The following is a 19,630-nucleotide window of genomic DNA, read 5'->3' as shown; positions in this document are numbered from 1 at the left end:
CATAGCGTGTCACACTCCTATATTAGTATTTCAGACATTTATTTTTTCCTATGTGATTGAGGCTTTTCTTAAGCTATACACAGAACTTGTAAGGAACTTTACAATTTGAACTCACAAAATGTGTGATGGAGCAGAGGAAAGCACAGGCTTTCTCATAATTCTCTAGAAGGAGCATGTTCTTTATTCTTGTGGTGGGTTGACCATGGCTGGATGCCAGGTGTCCACCAAAAGCTGCTCTATCACTCCCCCTCCTCACCTGGAAAGGGGAGAGAACAATATAACAAAAGGCTCATGGGTCAAAGTAAGGACAGGGAGATGACTCACCAATTACCATCATGGGCAAAAGATACTCAGCTTGGGGAAATTAGTTTAATTTATTACCAAAAAAATCAGAGTAAGGTAATGAGAAATTAAACCAAATCTTAAAAACCCCTTTGCCTCACGCCTCCCTTCTCCCTCGGCTTAACTTTGCACCTGGTTTTCTCTACTTCCTCCCCTCTGGCAGCACACGGAATGGGGGTTGCAGTCAGGTCATCACATGTTGTTTCTGCTACTCCTTCCTCTTTAGGAGCAAAACTCCTCACACTCTTCCCCTGCTCCAGTGTGGGGTCCCTTCCACAGGGTGCAGTCCTTCAACAACAGGCTGCTCTAGCATGGGTCCCCCACAGAGTCACAAGTCCTGGCAGCAAACCTGCTCCAATGCGGCCTCTTCTGCCCCTGAGCCCACAGCTGCTGGCAGGAGCCCGCTCCAGCACAGGCTTCCCACAGGGTCACAGCTTCCTTCAGGCACCCACCTGCTCTGGCATGGGGTCCTCCGTGGGCTGCAGGTGGATATCTGCCCCACCATGGGCATCCATGGGCTGAGGGGCGCAGCCTGCCTCACCGTGGGCTTCACCACAGGCTGCAGGGGAATCTCTGCTCTGGTGCCTGGAGCACGTCCTGCCCCTCCTGCGGCACTGACCTGGGGGCCTGCAGGGCTGTTGCTCTCACATAGTCTCAGTTCTCTGGCAGCAGTTGTGCAGGGTTTTTTTTCCTCATTCTCAAATACATTGTCCCAGAAGCGCTACCACCATCGCTGATGGGCTCAGCCTTGGCCAGCGGTGGGTTCATCTTGGAGCTGGCTGGCACTGGCTCCATTGGACACAGGGGAAGCTTCTAACAGCTTCTCACAGAAACCACCCCTGTAGCCCCACCTGCTACCAAAACCTTGTCATGAAAACCTAGTACAATTGCTCTGCTTGTTTCCCTTCATACAACACAACTGTGCCCAGACAACACAATTCTCTCTCCAAAATTAACTGATTCACTCTTCTAGCCAAGCTGTTGCCGTGGCCTTATGTAAAATGTCGTGTGGTTCTCTCCGGCTGAATGATAATATCATACAAAGCAGCTAGATGCTGCATCTGTTTGGGAAGGAAAACAAACAGATGATTCAAGTCTTTAATTTAAATTGCACCCTATTACAGTGAAACAGGAAAGAAATGTTGTGCCTAAGAAACTGTACATGAAAGAACATTGACCTTGAAGAACTACAGTCACAGGAAACAAAGGCAGATTTCTGACTATATTTTCCTGTTTCCCCAATTGCTTTAATTTACCCGCAAACAACATGCTCCAGCCTTTGCACACAGGAAACATAGTAATGATTAAAAGGCTTCACCTACCTGTACAATGCTTGAAGTACTATATTAAATAAGGTATAGGAATCAGGCTTTAGATTAGATAATTCTCCTTTCCAAACCATTCCTTTTTGTAGATGCCAACACCCAAATTTTCCTACAGTTATGACACACTATTTTCTTGTTTCAGTGCTCAGTTTACATGTGAGACTGAAAGCAAACAAAAATGAAGTAATAAAGACACCTTTGGCTACTCTCAGGTTTGACAGATACAATGGTAAATCTCAAGCTATGTCTCAAATCTTGTGCAAAAACAGTAAACATATTTTCAGTTCTGACCCAAAAATACATATACATACATCAATTTATACTGTGAAGTTAAAGCACTCTTCAGACCAAAATGTAACTAAGTTCTGAAGACTTGATAAAGAAAGATGTTAATTTCTTTAGCATTTTTTTTAATTTGAATAAGGAACTATCAGATCCTAATATAATTTATTGAAATTTTTTACATTTAAGATTTTCATTGTTCTTGTTCACCTGTTTCTATCCATGTTTGTGCAGGTAATGCAAGTAGGCAGTAAATATTCCTTGTCCTAAAAACTGGGAGGGAACAGACACAGGACAGGACAAAATTCCAAACCCTACAATTTCTTCCCTACCATTATCATATAGAAATAAACAAGTTACTAATGAGAATATAAGCCAAAAGACAATTTTCAAAGACTAACAGAAAAATTGGTCACATTAATTAGTTGGGACATTAAAAGATTAAACAATCTCTGCCTCCTTTGGTCCAGAGCCACAAAGACATACTACATCAGAATTCTACTTGAATTTACATAAATTCTAAAAAATTGAGCTTGCTTAGAGAAATGTTCCTATGAGCATAACACAGACTCACAGAATGGTTGGGGTGAGAAGGGACCTCTGGACATTATCCGGTTTAAATCTCCCTGCCCAAGCAGGGCCACTTACAGCACGTTGCCCAGCACCATGTCCAGACTGCTTCTATGTATCTTCTAAGAGCAATACTCCACAACCTCTTTAGGCATTTTGTCCAGTGCTCAGTTACCCTCAGAGTGATTCCTGATGTTCAGTGTTTCTTTACAGTGTCTCCTGAGGTTCAGAGGTCACCTCCTGTGTTTCCATTTGTGCCCATTACCCCTAGTCCTTTCACAGGGCACCACTGAAAAGAGCCTGGCTCCCTCTTCTTTGCACCCTTCCTTGAGATATTTACATACCTTAATACCACCTCCCTGACACTTCTGTTTTCCAGGCTGAACAGTCCCAGCTCTCAGCCTTTCCTCATATGCGAGCTGCTCCAGTCCCTTAATCATCCTTGTGGCTCCTCATTGGACTTTCTCCAGTATGTCCATGTCTCATATACTGTCAGCCCAGATCTGGACCCGGCATTCCAGGGGTGGCCTCACCAGTGCTGACTAGGGAGGAAGGATCCTGTCCTTGAACGTGCTTTCAACACTTCCGCCAATACAGCCCAGGATACTGTTAACCTTCTTTGCCATAAGGGCACATCGCTGGCTCACATTCAAACTGATGTCCACCAGGACCTCTAAGGACTTGTCTGCAAAGCTGCTTTTCAGTCAATAGTTCTGGAGCATGTACTGGTGCCCGGGCTGTTCTTCCTCAGGTGCAGGACTTTGCACTTCCTCCTTGTTGAACCACTGCCAGCTGGGGGAACCCATGTCCTGCATGACAGTTGGGGATACTCACTGCTGCACAGAAAAGGAAAACTAAGCAGTGTTTGACACACTATACAGTCTTGAAAGAACTGTAATTTAACCAAAGCATTCATACCATCTTGTTGTCGGGTAAAAATATGTTTTCTTCAGATAAGCCTAAGCAGAGAAAAATCGCTCTCGAATGTTTATTCTATAATATTAATAGCGTGTAGGACAAACCAAAATGAATAAAGTCTCGACTAATGCTGTGGTAATGAAGCAAACCAAAAAGAAATATTTATTGTTCCTTCTGCAAAATAATAAAAGGTTTGGCACATCAATGTGTACAGTTCAACAATAAACATGCAATTCTAGGATGACTTTCTTAAACCCATTATCTTTTGGAAAAAAAAATATTTCTGTAACATTCACTTAAAAGACATGGCCCATATATTTATTATGCTTGTGTTCAAGAAACTTTGTCAGTTTGAGGTAGTTGCTCTTTATGAAAATGGTGACTTATATGTACAGTCACTTTATTTCACTTCACCGTCAAAAGCCATTTGATGGAGAAATTTCATGCAATTTGTGAACCCAATATTTAAAAGAATAAACCTACTGCCTGGAATACCTGACTTAACAAAAGAATAAGCTGTGGTATGGTTATTATACCCAGAAAGAAACTGAATTTTGTTAAAGCACATTTGAAAGGATACTATGAGTGGTGGTGGTGGTGGGCGTTACTGTTCTAATTCAAAAACAAGTCTTTATGCATATTATTCAAAAACTGCAGAAAATTCTTTTAATCACTTTTTTATTTCATTGCCATATAGTACTTGGAACACTACTGGGAGAACACAGGTTTTTCAAATTATCACTGATAATGTCTAGTGATTTTTATCTAAGAAATTGTATATCATTTATTATGAAGCCAGTCACTGAATAGCTCTTACTCAACAGCCGCTAGCTAGCTGTACTGGAAAGCCTGTATTTTCCACTGCACAAAGCAAAGTACTTTTTCGCCTTAACATTAACATTCAAGTTGCCTCTGTATTTGCAGGAACCAATTCTTACAAACAGCATTCAGAAAAGATACAGATTTTGTATTGCAGTGACATGAAAATTAAATTAGAAATAGAAATATTATTTCTAAGGATTAAGAGCAGTATTGATTATAGCTGACTAAATAACATGAAATTTGTCCTCTATGAAATGCATCAATAAATGTAGAAATACTCTAGATATATTTGCTGAATTCACAGGACTTCATTCAAATACTCTTGCCATTAGTAAGTCTGGTGTGCAAACTATAAGCCCACCAGCACTGATTTGTTCAACAGATCAATAAATAACTATAAAGTGCATGGTGGTTTGCATAGAAGAGTTCCAAACCAAAAGAAAACCCCCAGATAGCTTATTAGAGGAAGTAAAGCACGGGACAAGAAAAGTGTACAAAAACAGGGCTGTTTTGAAAAAGTTAAACCAAATCCACATCAATAGCAAAAAAAAGATCCTTCAGCCATAAAGTTTATCTAAGAATCACTTTTTGCCGTATATGTATATATATATATAGCTGCAATAAAGATTAAATAAACTATTATACTGAAAATGAAACATAAATGTTAGATTGTTAATGGTTTTGCAGCTTCCAAATTACAAGAGATGTAGGAACGTAGACATAGAAATAACTGTATGTATCTAGGATTACTCCTTCTGTAAATTTTGTCAAACACCAGAGGGCTCACAGAAGTGCCCTTCCTATGAATATGCTGTGTTGCAAAGCTAAAGCCATGAAAGAGTTAATTACATTTCAGTTCATTGCGTGCTAGGGCGGGAGGTAAAAATGGAAATTTTCTAAATGCAATTCTTCTGTCTACTGAAACTATGTACTGTATTTTCAGGACATTCAAGGACAGATATGATTGCTTCATTGAAGCAGTTTTCTAGCTATAACCCTCAACCAAAAAACATTTCATTAAAGAATTTCCCACTTACTGTGCATCATTATTCCTGTCAATGCACTTCCAGGGAGAAAAGATGATAGTTGTTCTAGGTGATATTGAGGCCAATGATTTCCTAAATTGGTGATGAAGTTCCCTGAAGCTATGGCAGGGAATACAACAGAATTTCGTCATACTGTTCCTGCTGCACAGAAATGTCAGAACAGGCATTTCAGTGCAAGAAAACCCTTTCTATCAGGTGAGTTTTATGGCTGATATCTTTCTTCCTTTTAACAGTTTGCTGCTAGAATGCAGAAAAAATAGATATGGATAGATACAGACACCCTGAATCTGCTCATACAAACTCTAAGAGGGTCGATAGCATTTTCATAAGCATGTCAAGAGAAGAATGGAGACTGTAACACTAGCCTGGAAAAAGTCAGTCTTTACCTACAGATGACATACAGCACAATTTGAGGTGTTACCATTAAAGCCTAATAATGCAGTCTATGACTACTCCCATGGTGTAAGTTTTTTGCAGGGAATGCATTTTTATTGACTCCTCCACAGCTGAGGATACTATGGGACTTTGATAGCAAATGAGGATAACTAGAAAATTCTCATTGGACCCCAAGTCATTTTATCTTATTACTGATTTACCTGAGCCCAGTATAATTCCCTGCTCATACAAAAAGGGTCAAACACCTTCATTTTGTAGCAAAAAGAAGACGACTGTAAAAGCTTTTGAAACACACCACAGTAACTGTCAGAAAACATTAACTGTTGACTTTCACAAATCCCCAGATGTAGTGTTTGGGTGCTAGGAGTTTGTTAATGCGTTTGATTACTGTGCTACACATCTGGAATTCACTGTGGTAACACTGCACTCTATTCAACAACCTTCAAATAATATTTTGTTGTCATTTTCCTGTGCAGAAAAGAAACAGAAAATAATAAGATCATTTGCAGGATATGTAGGAAAAAAATGATTATTTTGCTGCCAAGACAGCAAATAGAAAAAGAATACTGCTGGACAGTTTCTTGACGTGTTTTTACGATAAAGTATTTTCAGAAAATAAAAAGATTTATGGCTATAGCCCAGACACACCTATATGGATGTAGGAAAACAAAAATAAACGTAATTTGCATACTAACCCTCCTTCAAGCTTTCATATTTCATTTTTTTAAATTTTGGTAGTTTAATGTAAAATCTTATCCCAGATGTGAGAGATATAAAGTAGAAAACATAATACAGTAACCTTTTTTATTTCAATGGCATTACAATGTCACTTGAGTACCTGGAACAGTAAAAGAGATATCAGGCCACAGGGCCATGATATTTAGCTTGCAAGCTAATAAAATGGAATGACTTCTTCCCACAGAGAAGCACAGTAGCTGTTCTGTCCTAAATACCACAAATGGACTTTTCTTCTCCATTAAAGCCATCCAAGCAGAGCTACATTTATGCAGGTTATTTTCCAAATAAGAAGCTATTGTCCATCTCATTTCATATGAGTATGAAACACCTGTCTCACAACAGTCATTAATAGCTACTTCCACCAACAAAGGCTTACTGTGAGTAATAATACTTACTGTGAAAAACTGACATGTCAACTAGCCACTTAAGTTTGCCTTGCTTGCGTATTTACTAGAGAAGGTTTATTTTTATTTAAAGCAAAAACAGCAATTCCAAGAAATATTTTATATGGGTGAACTGACCTTATGCTTTAACTGCCTGCTGCCTCTGTGGAATCACTTTTATTACTTCTCAGGGAGAATTAGTCCCTTTTGACATCAATATTGTTCTTTGCTCTATTTCCAGTTCTAATCTATCACTACCCTTTCAGATTGACCAAACTTTGTCATTTTTGAGATTATCATTTTCCCCTTGACTCAGCTCTATATGAAACTGCAGTGGAAATTTACTGCAAATTAGATCAGCAGGCCCACATGCAGAAACAATCCATTCCAATATTCCTCCCGTTTAGAATTTATTGGGGTTTTTAAAATCTCAGAATTTCTTTTAATGCTTCACTTTCATGCTTAACATCAGTAATAAGTTTAGTCTATGAGAGAAAGGAAAGCTAGATCACCCTAAGACAAGGCTATCATCCCTGATGTTTTATAGTGAATTCATCTTTAATATAGGCAGGCAAGAAAATGAAACCCAGGACTGCATTACAGGTTTTTCATTTCACACAGTAACTGATGGGATGCCCTTAGCAGGAAAAAAGAAGAAACACCTTTTTACAGCAGTTTCAATCATATTCAGCTGGTTGTTAACCATCTGCATTTTCAGTTGGAGATTGCAGAGGGTGTTTTGCATTAAAATCCTGAATAGTTCAAAATGTGCCGAATGTATTTATACTGTTAGCTCATTCAACTTGCAACCTTTATGGAAGTTGTGAGCTGGAAGACCCACAGGAGCTCCTATTAAAAATCTACTGCCAAAGAAAGAGTTGGGATTGTTCCTTTTCCAGTGAACTAACATTTGTCCTCTTTCTTGTATTCTCTGGAAATAATCCTTTCCAGGTATGACTTCTCCTGACACTCACAAAACCTGCATATATTTCAGAGCAGTTAGCCATCTGCTACTTGTCGAAAGACAAGATTGTACCAAACTGAATTTCAATTTCCCACCAAAAAAATATTTGGTTTTTCCACAGGATTTAATGCCATTTAATGACTTGAAAGCAAGCCTACACACCTGCCAGACTATGATAACCCCAGTTTACTTGAGCTTTCGGTAACAGATACTTTCCTTTTGTCACATAGCAAGCATAATGGCAATCTAGGATTTAAAATTCACTCATTTACCAAGTGAAGAAAAGCACTGTTCCCTGTTATGACTCCTATTAGTCTCCAAAATTTCATCTTCAGAAAATGTCTGAAGTTTAGGTGTGATCCACACCCAAATAAAATCAGCTGAAATCAATGTATGCAAGTGGAGTTAGTATTAACTAAATCAGAGATAAATACAGAGCACTTGAGCAAAAAAAATGAAGACACCACAACAGGAGGATATCAACTTCTCCATTATTTAAAATCTCAGAAAAAAATGCAACATTTCATCTAGGCAAGTATTTACAATTTTGCTAGGCAAGATTTTTTTATTTCTGCTTTGTGAATCTTTATATAAGTACTGAAGAGAAGGTTTGCATCAACTATGTAGAAAGAAATTATGCTTTTCCAGACACTAGGCCATAAAATCAATTTGTTCACAGTTGTTTCTCACATCAGCATCTGAGAACACAGCATTTAACAGTCAGCTTTTTTTGCACATAATCTACTGTTAGTTTGTCTGGTCTGGAAATTGAATGATGCCTTCAAAGTTTTATGCAGAATGAGAAATTAACTTATAAACTGGATTTATTGAACTTAATATCTATCTTCTTTCTTGGGAATGCCTCATTTCAACTTCATGCATTTGTTAAGAAATAGAACTATACTGTGTGAAATGCAAATTATAGAATCAAATATATAATTTGTAAGCCAGATGAACTGAGGCATGCCAGAGCTTTGGTATTCTTTAGAAGATATTTGAAAAGATCACAAGAGATCACATGATTGTGTTCCATCAGACACAGGTGTTTTACTCCAATGAATGCTACTACTGACCTATCAGAAAATAGCCACTGTCTCTACAAAAGAGAATTGATACTTTAATTATTCCAGCTTTCACACAAGTTGTTCCTTCTATTCTGAACACTTTTGAAAGTTACTGAATTGCTTTACTAATACTTCTGTTCTCAGACACCAGGGGGGTGGTTTTATTTATTTTAATAAGCTATTAATATTTTCTGACTTGGAGGGATCAGACAGCTAAAGCTAAATAATTGGTGGAATACAGTAAGGCATTCTGGATGCAACTGAAGAAATTAAACTGAAAATCACTGAACAGTTTATTTCATTCCATATGGTCACCATGGATATTTGCTAGCACCATGAAATCACTGAATGCAGAAGAGCAATTTAAATATTTAATAACAATTTTATGACTTACTATTTTATTAGTATCATTCTAGTGAATGTTCAGGGTTTTTGTGTTTTCTAAGAAAGCAGTCTGGTTCCAAGAGAGCACGCAAGTCTTTGCAGGAAGTTAAACATTGTAAATTTTAACATACCAATGTGTGCAGGATAAGGAGAGATCTTGACAGTGACTCTTCAATTTCTTGCAACATAGCAGATGAGAGAAATTGGCTTAATATTAACAAACTATGTTCTTTCATGATTATTTATTTCCCTCAAATAGAGTAAGCAGCTAGAAATGTATTTTGACCATCCTCTCAGTAGACAAGTCAACAATTGTGTGCTCTTTTAAAAGCTGCAGTTCTTGATTCATTTTTAAAAAGAAGGGACAGTTTGTAGCCTTCAACCAAAGTTTTACCATTGCTTAACTGCTGAACTAGGCAACTAAAACTGAGCTGAATTTTTCACCTTTACCAAAGGAAAAAAGAAAACTACTCTGTTTATTCCCAAGGACGTGAGATCAAATTACATATTCTCATCATGCAGCTTCACGTAAAATGATAATGCAGTTTTTCGGTTTCAGCTGAAATGAAAACTCATCATTTTTAACATTGCCAATGTCAACCATACAAGAACAAACATGTATCATGCACATGTTATTATATATGTATTTATTTATGGACACATGGTATTCTGCTTTTGACATTTTCATTTTCATTCTGCTCTCTGGGTTGTTCTGTGCATAACAGAAGCACATTAGTCAAGAGTGAAAGCATAATCCAGGGAGTTTTGTGCCCTTTTAACCACTGAAAACCTGTGGTAGGCAGCTACACTTCCAGAAGTGAATTTTAGAAAGGAATTTGCACTTGGCCTATGCACTTCTTAAACTAGTTTAGTGTGATATTCTTTTGTCATAAAACTATAGAGTTGAGGACATTGTGTTATTCTTGGTTGTTTCTATGTCTATGGAGAACTTCTCTCACATCTCATTGTGCTGTAGAAAGTCACTACCATTAGCCTATCTTTGAATGTGTGTCTTGGTGATCCCCCCCATGATGCTGTCCATCAAAAATCCCACCCCCTAATATGAAACAAATTTCTGTAATTATGCATTTAAGCTGTTAGAGAACAGAAATAAGCCACTGGCATAGACTGGTGAACAAGTAATTTATTTTGCCATATGCAGAGTCCACGCCTGACCTTCACTTCAAGTACACAGGTCACAACAGAACACCAAACAGCACCACCAACCACAAACAAGAAATTTTAAATACCATAGAAGAGTCTGAGAAGAACACTGGAAGTAGAAGCAGTATCACTAAATGTTTTAAAACATATATTTATATATTTATATTTGAAGTATCTTTAAAAAATTTGTTAACAATTATTGAAAATCAGAAAGGGAGAAAGTGGACTGTAAAAATGATTCATCTATGAAGTATCTAATCCTGCAAAAATTCTCACCTGGGCAGGTCTTACTTCTGATATAACACTGCTAATTTCCTATATGCTATACAAATTATTTTCATCTGAGTGGTAAACCCAGATACGTTATTACAAAGCTAGTATATGCATAGAAAATACATGTTACAACATTTCCTCTTAAATTTAGATGATTTTGGAGCTGTGGATGCACTTCACCCCCATATAAAGATTTTGTGTATGTATCTCTCAAAACAAACAAACAAACAAAAAAAAAAAAAACCCAAACCAAAACCCAAAAGCAAAAAGCAAAACTTCCTTTTCACTTTCTGCTCCAAGAAGATAAAGCTCAATTACAATCAAAGAAAAAAACCTCTAACATCCACTGGTTAATAGGAAAGTTATCCTGACTCCACTCAGTAGATGTAAAAATGTAAGCACCCTGGGAAGTCCTGGAAACTGTTAAGCAGTGTCTTTCCTCCTTCTCATGTAGAGTGTGAACACAGAGGTCCAGAACATCAAAAAATTTAATGGAAAGGTTTCTGATAGTTTCTAACTTAAGGAAGAATTAGTTAGGCTTGGTCTTTTCAGTCTAGAAACAAGGCAACCGAGAGAGAAGAGGATACAGGTGTACAAATTCATTAGTGGCATAAACACAACTCAGCACAAGAAGTAAAGGTCATAAAATCAAAAGTAAGTAAAAGAAATCGTCCCTTTACTCATTGTATATCAAGCTGAGGAGGTCTTTGCCATTTTTTACCAAGTACATCAGGAACATACTTGGATTTAAATGCATACAGGGATATAGAGGTCCATTGGAAATGTATTAAACACATTCTTAAAAAAAACCTGAAAATCTATCTGCGAAAACCTCTGAGCTACAAAGCTTAGTAGTCTGGGACAAAAAAGGGTTGCGAGAATTATCTGAAGTGCTCATCCTACCTTTGTGCTCTGAGGCAACCATTTCAATACTCTGGACACCTAAGTAGGTAGACCTTTTGTCTTACTTGTTAGAACCATTTTCTTATGAAAGCAACCAACACACAGAAGCAGCTATATCAACTGCAGAGTGTGTTGATGGCACTGTGCTTATGCCACTGCTTCCCAAAGAAGGCAGACAGGATAAACAAGGTCTTGCTCCAATAACACTGATTGCAGTATCATTGCTGGTAGAAATGGTGGGAACACCTTCCTCTCATGTCGATAAATTGATCTAAATTTTCATTGTTCTCATTACTAAATGAGGTACTGATGTAGCTCATTATGCAAGTTTTTTATTGACTTTATTCCTTGTTTTTAGGGACCAGGAGCACAGGTAATGTTGTCTTCTGTCCTTTCAATTGCAGGAAATAATGGAAAAACAGGAAGACTCAGCAGGTCAATAGCGGGCTGTGAGCCTGGTGTCACAGGCAGAATTTTGGGGTTTTTGATCATGGGTCAGTTTATGCAGCAGCTAGCCTGCTGGCAACAGACAGGGTACACTCATCTCAAAGGGAGAAAGGGAACTTTGCACAGGAGTTAGCAGGGCTTACTGAACAGTTTTAAACTAGATTTGAAGGGAGAAAGGCATCACTAGAGATCAGACTTGGGGCAGCACAGCAGTTTTTGAGGGACAGAGTGCTTCAGCCTGCCATCTCAGTGGAGGTAGGGGATGGACATCTATGCAGTAGCAAAGACACAAGGGTTATTGATGTGTTAGAAACCACAGAAGCACCTGCAAATGATCACATAGGAATTAGGGCTTATCCCCCCAAAAAGCTGGTAGGATCAGCAGCCCAACTGAAGTGTATCTACACCAATGCACACACCATGGGCAACAAACAGGAGGAGCTGGAAGCCACTGTGTAGTGGGAAAACTATGACATAGTTGTCATGACAGAAACAGAGTGGGATGACTTGCGCAACTGGAGTACTGCAGTAGGTGGCTATAAACCCTTTAAAAGAGATAGTCAAGGGAGGAGGGGCAGTGGGGCAGCCGCGTATGTCAGGGAGTGTGTCGACTGGCTAGAGCTGAATGATGGTGACATTGTTGGTGACATTTATGGGTAAGAAGTAGGGGAAGACCAACAAGGCAGATATCATGGTGGGAGTCTGTTATTGACTGCCCAACCAGGGTGAAGAGATGGACAAAACATTCTACAAGCAACTGGGAGAAGTCTCAAGATTGCTAGCCCTTGTTCCTGTGAGGGGCTTCAGCCTACTAGATATCCACTGGAAATACAAAACAACAGAGCAGACACAGTCTAGGAGGTACCTGGCGTGTGTGGAAGATACTTCCTAACACAGCTGGTGAGTGAGCTGACTAGGGAAGGTGCCCTGCTGGACCTGTTGTTTGCAAACAGAGAAGCACTTGTGGGTGATGTGATGGCTGGAGGCCATCTTGGGCACAGCTATCACAAAATGCTGGAGTTTTTGTTTCTTAGAGAAGGAAGGAGGGAGGTCAGCAGAACCACTACCTTGGACTTCGGCTGGGCAGACTTTGGCCTGTTTAGGGCCCTGGTTGATGGAGTCCCCTTGGAGATAGTTCTGAAAGGCCGAGGGTCCAGGAAGGCTGGACATTGCTCAAGAAGGCAGTTTTAAAGGCACAGGAGCAGGCTGTCACCATGTGCCAAAAGACAAGCTGGTGGGGGAGAAGACAGGCCTGGCTGAACAGAGAACTTTGGAACTCACGAGAAAAAACAGAGTTTACCACCTTTGGAAGAAGGGACAGGCAACTCTGGAGGACTATAAGGGTGCCATGAGTCCTCATAACCCAAAAGGGAAATGATCAGTGACCTGCTACACCACTTAGACATATAGAAGTCTGTCAGGCCAGATGGGATCTATCTGAGGGCACTGAGAGAGCTGGTGGAGGAGCTCACCAAACCACTTTTCATCATTTACCAGCAGTCCTGGCTAACTGGCCAGGTCCCAGAAGACTGCAGGTTAGCAAATGTGACACCCGTTTACAAGAACAGACAAAAGGAGGATCCAGAAAACTACAGGCCTGTCAGTCTGACCTTGATGCTGGGAAAGTAATGGAGCAGATCATCTTCAGTGTCATTAAGTGGCATGTACAGGACAACCATGTGATCAGGACCAAACAGCATGGGTTTATGCAAGTAGGTCCTGCTTGATAAACCTGATCTCCTTCTACAACAAGATGACCCATCTAGTGGATGAGGGAAAGGCTGTGGATGTCGCTCACCTAGACTTTAATAAAGCTTTCCCCTGGAGTAACTGGCTGCTCATGGCTTGGACAGGTGCACCCTTTGCTGAATAAAAAACTGGCTGGATGGTCAATCCCAGAGAGTGGTGGTGGGTAGAGTTAAATCCAGTTGGCAGCTGGTCACAAGCCGTGTTCCCCAAAGCTCAGCACCGGGGCCAGTTCTGTTGAATATCTTATCAATGATCTGGACCAGGGAATTGAGCGCACCCTCAGTGAGTTTGCAGATGACACCAGGTTTGGGGTGATTGTTGATCTGCTTGAGGGATCTGGACAGGCTGGACTGATGGGCCAAGACCAATTGTATGAAGTTCAACAAGGAGAAGTGCCGGGTCCTGCCCTTGGGTCACACCAGCCCCACGCAGCGCTACAGGCTGGGGCAGAGCGGCTGGAAAGTGCCTGGTGGGAAAGGGCCTGGGGGTGCTGGTGGACAGATGGCTGAACATGAGCCAGCAGTGTGCCCAGGTCAGAAATTTTGTGGCCAGCAATACTAGGGATGTGATCATCCCTTTGTACCCAGCTCTGGTGAGACTGCACCTTAAATACTGTGTTCAGTTTTGGGCCCCTCACTGCAGGAAAGACATTGAGGTGCTCGACTGTGCCCAAAGAAGAGTAACAAAGCAGGTGAAGGGTCTAAACATGTCTTATGAGGAGTGGCTGATGAAACTGGTGTTGTTCACTCTGGAGAAAGGGATGGTCAGTGAAGACCTCATCATGCTCTACGGCTACCTGACAGGAGGTTATAGCAAGGTGGGTGTCAGTCTCTTCTCCCAAGTAACAAGCAATAGGACAAGAGGCAATTTGCACCGGGAGAGCTTTAGGTTGGATATTAGGAAAAATTTCTTCACTGAAAGGGTTATGAAGCATTGGAACAGGCTGTCCAAGGAAGTGGTTAAGCCACCATCCCTGGAGGTATTTAAAAGACATGTAGATCATAGAATCATAGAATTGTTTATGTTGGAAAAGACCTTTAAGATCACCAAGTCCTCCTGTTAACCCATCATTGCCAATTTCACCACTAAACCAGTCCCTAAGCAGCACCTCTATACATCTTTTAAAGGTGTGGTGTTTAGGGACATGGTTTAGTTATGTACTTGGTAGTGTTAAGTTGAAAGCTGGACTTGATGATCTTAAAGGTCTTTTCCAGCCTCAAGGATTCTATGATTCCATATAATTTGTCACCTCTTTTTATGAAACATTGTGCTTAACATCCCCTTAAAAGACAAAGTTGTTGTCTATAATAATTTAAGAACATGTTGATTAATATTTAGAAGGCAGAACAGTGTTTAAATCCTTTCTGTGGAATTTTTGCAACAAGAAAGATTCTCTCTTTTCTGTCATATTTTATTTTGAATAGTGCTGTCAGAGGGTGAAAAGCTTGTCTTAACAATTATTTTAGAATAGCACAAAAAAAACCCCTACTCTGCTAAGAAAGGAAGGATTAGTAAGGCTGGAAGTTAACCTAAGCATTTGAAATTGCTGATAGATTCCTATTGGCATATTATTTTCTTCTCAGTGACTTTTCCCAAGGTACATGGATCAGACTAAATTTATAGACTACCGTGTGTCACTAAAAAATGTATGTACCTATAGAACATCATAGTTATATTTTTCATATTCAAATGAGGTCAAAGGACTTTTTGCACTCTTATTTTATTAGCTTTAGAAATATTACCTCAAATTAATTTATATTTTCCAAACACTTCAAATTAGTTGCAACTTTATCTTGAGGACTATTATCGCTCTCATCTACATCTCATCATTTCTACAGAAAATCTGTTTGAACTTCAAAAAAGAGATTTTTTTTGTAAGATATCAGAGCACAGAATTGATCTAAAATTCTTTGTGTTTTTCTTTGAAAATTCAATGTCAACTGAATTTTAAAATTTTATTAACCTTTGCTATAAATAAAAAAAGCAACCAGACATATACAGAACTCCACTTCATGAATGATTTCTTTAAACATCTTAAATTGCTAAAATAGAGATTATTAAAATTGCTAAGATTTCTGCTGAAATTTCACTCAAATAAATAATCCTAGATAGCAACAGTAATATCTTAATTAGCTACAAAACCAAGCTGTTCTCTTAAGTCTTCCAAATTCTTATAAACTCTGACTAATTTCCAATTCTACGCTCCCAAAATTACATGCAGTCTGTAAAATTATGGTTACTACAGTCACAGTATCAGTTCTTGCCTTGGGTAAGCTGGCAAAATTTATATACTGTCAGTGTAATTTTCAGCTCCTCAAATTTAGTGACCAATGAAGTTCCCTTTACAAAGGTACAATATTAAACAGCTCCACATCTGTGGACCAGAATATTCACCTGTATCTGACTGGGATTTAAATACATCAGAAGTACACAAGCACTCACAGTAAGCTGTCCAAAACAACACACATGCTGGTTCTTCAAATGTGCTCTCAAGCAGAGGAATGAATATCCATCTGCAACCCAGCAGCTGGCCAGCAGTTAAGCTATTAATACTGTATTAGAGATGGAAAAGCCAAGACAGAGAGGAAACTATTTTTGTCCCTAATCACACAGCAGGACAGTGACAAAACTGAGAACAAGTAACGCATAGGAGGCATAGTGGTGATTTTTGAGCTTGTCCACTTCCCAGACTCTGTCACTTCTCTGCCTTAGTTTTTATTTGAACTACAGTGCTTTTGTAACTTTAATTAAAAACACCTCTAGAAAAACAAAACAAACTGCTCTTCAAGCACTGTAACTTACTTTAGGAACAGAAAGCTACTTCAGACTGTTCCCACTGGTGGAAAGAGTTCTGTAGTCTGAACAGGCTGCCTAGAGAGGTTGTGGGGTCTCCTCCTCTGGCGACATTCAAAACCAACCTGGACACAACTCTGTGTAACCTACTGTAGGTGACCCTGCTTTAGGAGGGGGTTGGACTGGATGGTCCAGAGGTCCCTTCCAGCCCTGACCATTCTGTGGTTCTGTGATTCTATAGTTACAACCCTGCCACAAATTACTGTCAGACTAGCTAAAAGGGATATTCATTCTATGTTTTGGCAACTGAGAAGCATTAAATAATTTTGTATTCTGAATTTAAATTCCCTACCTCACCTCTACTCCACATCCAAAGAGTTGCCAGTTTGAAAATTTCTATTACAGATTTTGTTCACTTGACATTACTAGTATTGACTATATCGTTTGGGCTGGGGGCGTTGCCAAAGTGACACCCTATTTCTCCCAAGCTTATATTTAAAAGTAGGATTTTGAAAGACATGAAAAAAAGAAAAAATATTTTATTTTCAGCTTTGAGGAGATTTACTGTTGATGGTTGAGGCTTCTTGTTTGGTTTTTGTTGTTCTGGGTTTTTTTAATTGACAGGAAAGAAATATCATTGTCTTATTTGAATACTTGCCTGAATCCTCACTAAAGCTGTTTGTACAGCAATACTAACAAAAACATCAGAGCTGTTAAGGGAATGTTTTTTGGTGAGGTTATTTTTAAAGGTCAAGGTTGATCTGTTTGAGATTACATGGTAAAATCTTTTATTTTCCTAACTGCTGTATCCTTTTTGCTTCAGTTTAATTCTGTAAAACTCTATTCTTTATTCTTTTTAAATTGAAAAATATTTATTCTTCAAAATATTTAGTAATACAACTAAACTAGATTAGGCATATATGCGTAAAGAAGAAAAATTACTCCAATTAGATGGGGAGGAAAAAGAAAAAGAGATATTGTAAACCCATTTGTCGTTTATTTTCACTTACATCACAAAAGCAACCTAATCTCATTCCAAGTAATAAGTTTAAATAATTTAGTCTTGGATCTGCTTCTCTGTTTGAACTCACGATGATCCTGATAGGATATTTCATGTTTTCTCTGGAGTGGACGCTGCAAGCCAGACATCTCCATTATCAGTAATGTAAATAATATCTCACTGGACTTGCCCGGATAATGCAGTTGTTTTAGAAAAAAGAGTAACTAATGATTCATTGTGGACATTTTATAGTCCATCATGTGACTATGAATGTAAAGTAAGCCTGCATCCCAAGGAATAATGTGTCCCTGGAGAAATGCAAATTAAAGATAAAAGTCCAGCTTCAAAACCTCCTGCTTTATATATTTCCATCTCAGTTCTCAGGTACCTTAGAAAATTCAGTGTGCTTGAATTCCCCTAGCTTATTTCTCTGAAACTCACATTACAGAAAATACCTACAGTCATAAAAACTGATTTGTGCTAAAATTCCCCTTTGGCTTTATGTTTCACGTTGTGAAAGACAAGAAGGACCCCTACAGAGAGACTTGACAGAGGGCTCTAATTTGGTTACATTATCCCCTCTAGCAAGTGAGCTGTCAAGGTAGGGCAACAAAACTGAAGCATGTCTGCTATAAAGCAGATCTGACTCGTTATTTACATGTGCCCTTTCACACACACAGTGTTCTGTTCCCATAAATATAACCTGCATATAGATGACAAAAGCCCTTCATCCCTGTGCTCTTGGAAAACAGAATTTGTGCCAGTAGCTAGAATCAATGCATGCTACAACATGGTCTGGAAGTCTAATATTAACTAAATAACCAATAGACTCACCAGGGAGAACAAAAGGGGAATTTTCTAACATACAAGAAAATGGGAAAAGTAGATAAACATATGGATATCTAAAGCCTATAATGTAAAAAACTCAAGTACATCAAAGAAAGCTAAGTACTGTATGTCTAAATATCTGATTATTTCTAATTGTTTATCTATTTCTATAAAGGCAAAAGACACAAGTCACAGTGTTAATCCTCTTGAACTAATTACTGTAGTTAATTAGTAAAATGAGTATAGAGGTTTTTCTGCTCTCCTTGTTTACAAATTCATTGTCTGAATGGATCGCTACAGATGACTTTCACATAATGCTGTACAAAAAATTATATCCAGGAAAGTGGATGAATTTACACTGGCAGCTTTATTTGCTTTCTTATATATGTGGAAGTCTGGGAGCTTTCTTCTATTTTCACTGCACACAAACCTGTGTCAGTAGAAGCTGAAGTTATAGTACAAGTTCTTTTCCAGTTGGTGAAACATTGTCTCTGTTGATCAAAAGATACTATCATCACCTGGTTTTCTTTGCCTCAGAAGAGGTTTGCTTTAGTAAAATTCAGTAAATGGAATAAACAATGAAGTAAACATCAAGATGTTCACTTTATATCTCAAAATATTTAATAGTAAAGAAGAATTGTTCAGAAGAACCATATTTTGAGCTAAATATTCAACAAAGCATTTAAAAATATTTACTGTAATGTTTAAATTATTTTTTAAATTAATTTTTTCAATAATATACAATAGTTAGCATAATACTTGCTTAAAAGTTGAAGTAGCCAGTTGCCATTCTGGAATGCTGTAAGGTACATGTAACTGGAATATTTCAGCATTTTATGTCTCATTTGCCTAGGTAATGCATAGACTTTTGAGCCCAGTTCTGGGCAAATGCTACAGTCTCTCTATATTCCCACTAAATTAAAAAAAAAAAAAAAAAAAGGTACATAGTCACGATATCTGCATACAGTTTCAGAAGTTATCAAGTAGAGGCTGAATGCTCTCTAGAAAAGTATAAATACTGGAGTTTAATTCCTTTTTTTGCTGTGATGTCATCAGTCACAGCACCTGCTCTAAAGATCACACTTCAGTTACAAGATAAGGTCCTGAAACTTCCCCTCAGATATGGCTCTGCCATTTCACTGAAAGAAGCAAAAACTGCTGAGCTTAAGTGCAGCAAAGAAGTAATTTATTCAGTCTACAAATATACCTGCTTCTTTCTAGACATTTCTTTAACCTCCA

The sequence above is a fragment of the Falco rusticolus genome, chromosome Z (genome assembly GCF_015220075.1).
Source record: "Falco rusticolus isolate bFalRus1 chromosome Z, bFalRus1.pri, whole genome shotgun sequence".
NCBI classification, from domain to species: domain Eukaryota; kingdom Metazoa; phylum Chordata; class Aves; order Falconiformes; family Falconidae; genus Falco; species Falco rusticolus.
The sequence above is the reverse complement of the archived record's forward strand: the minus strand, read 5'-3'. Positions refer to the sequence as shown.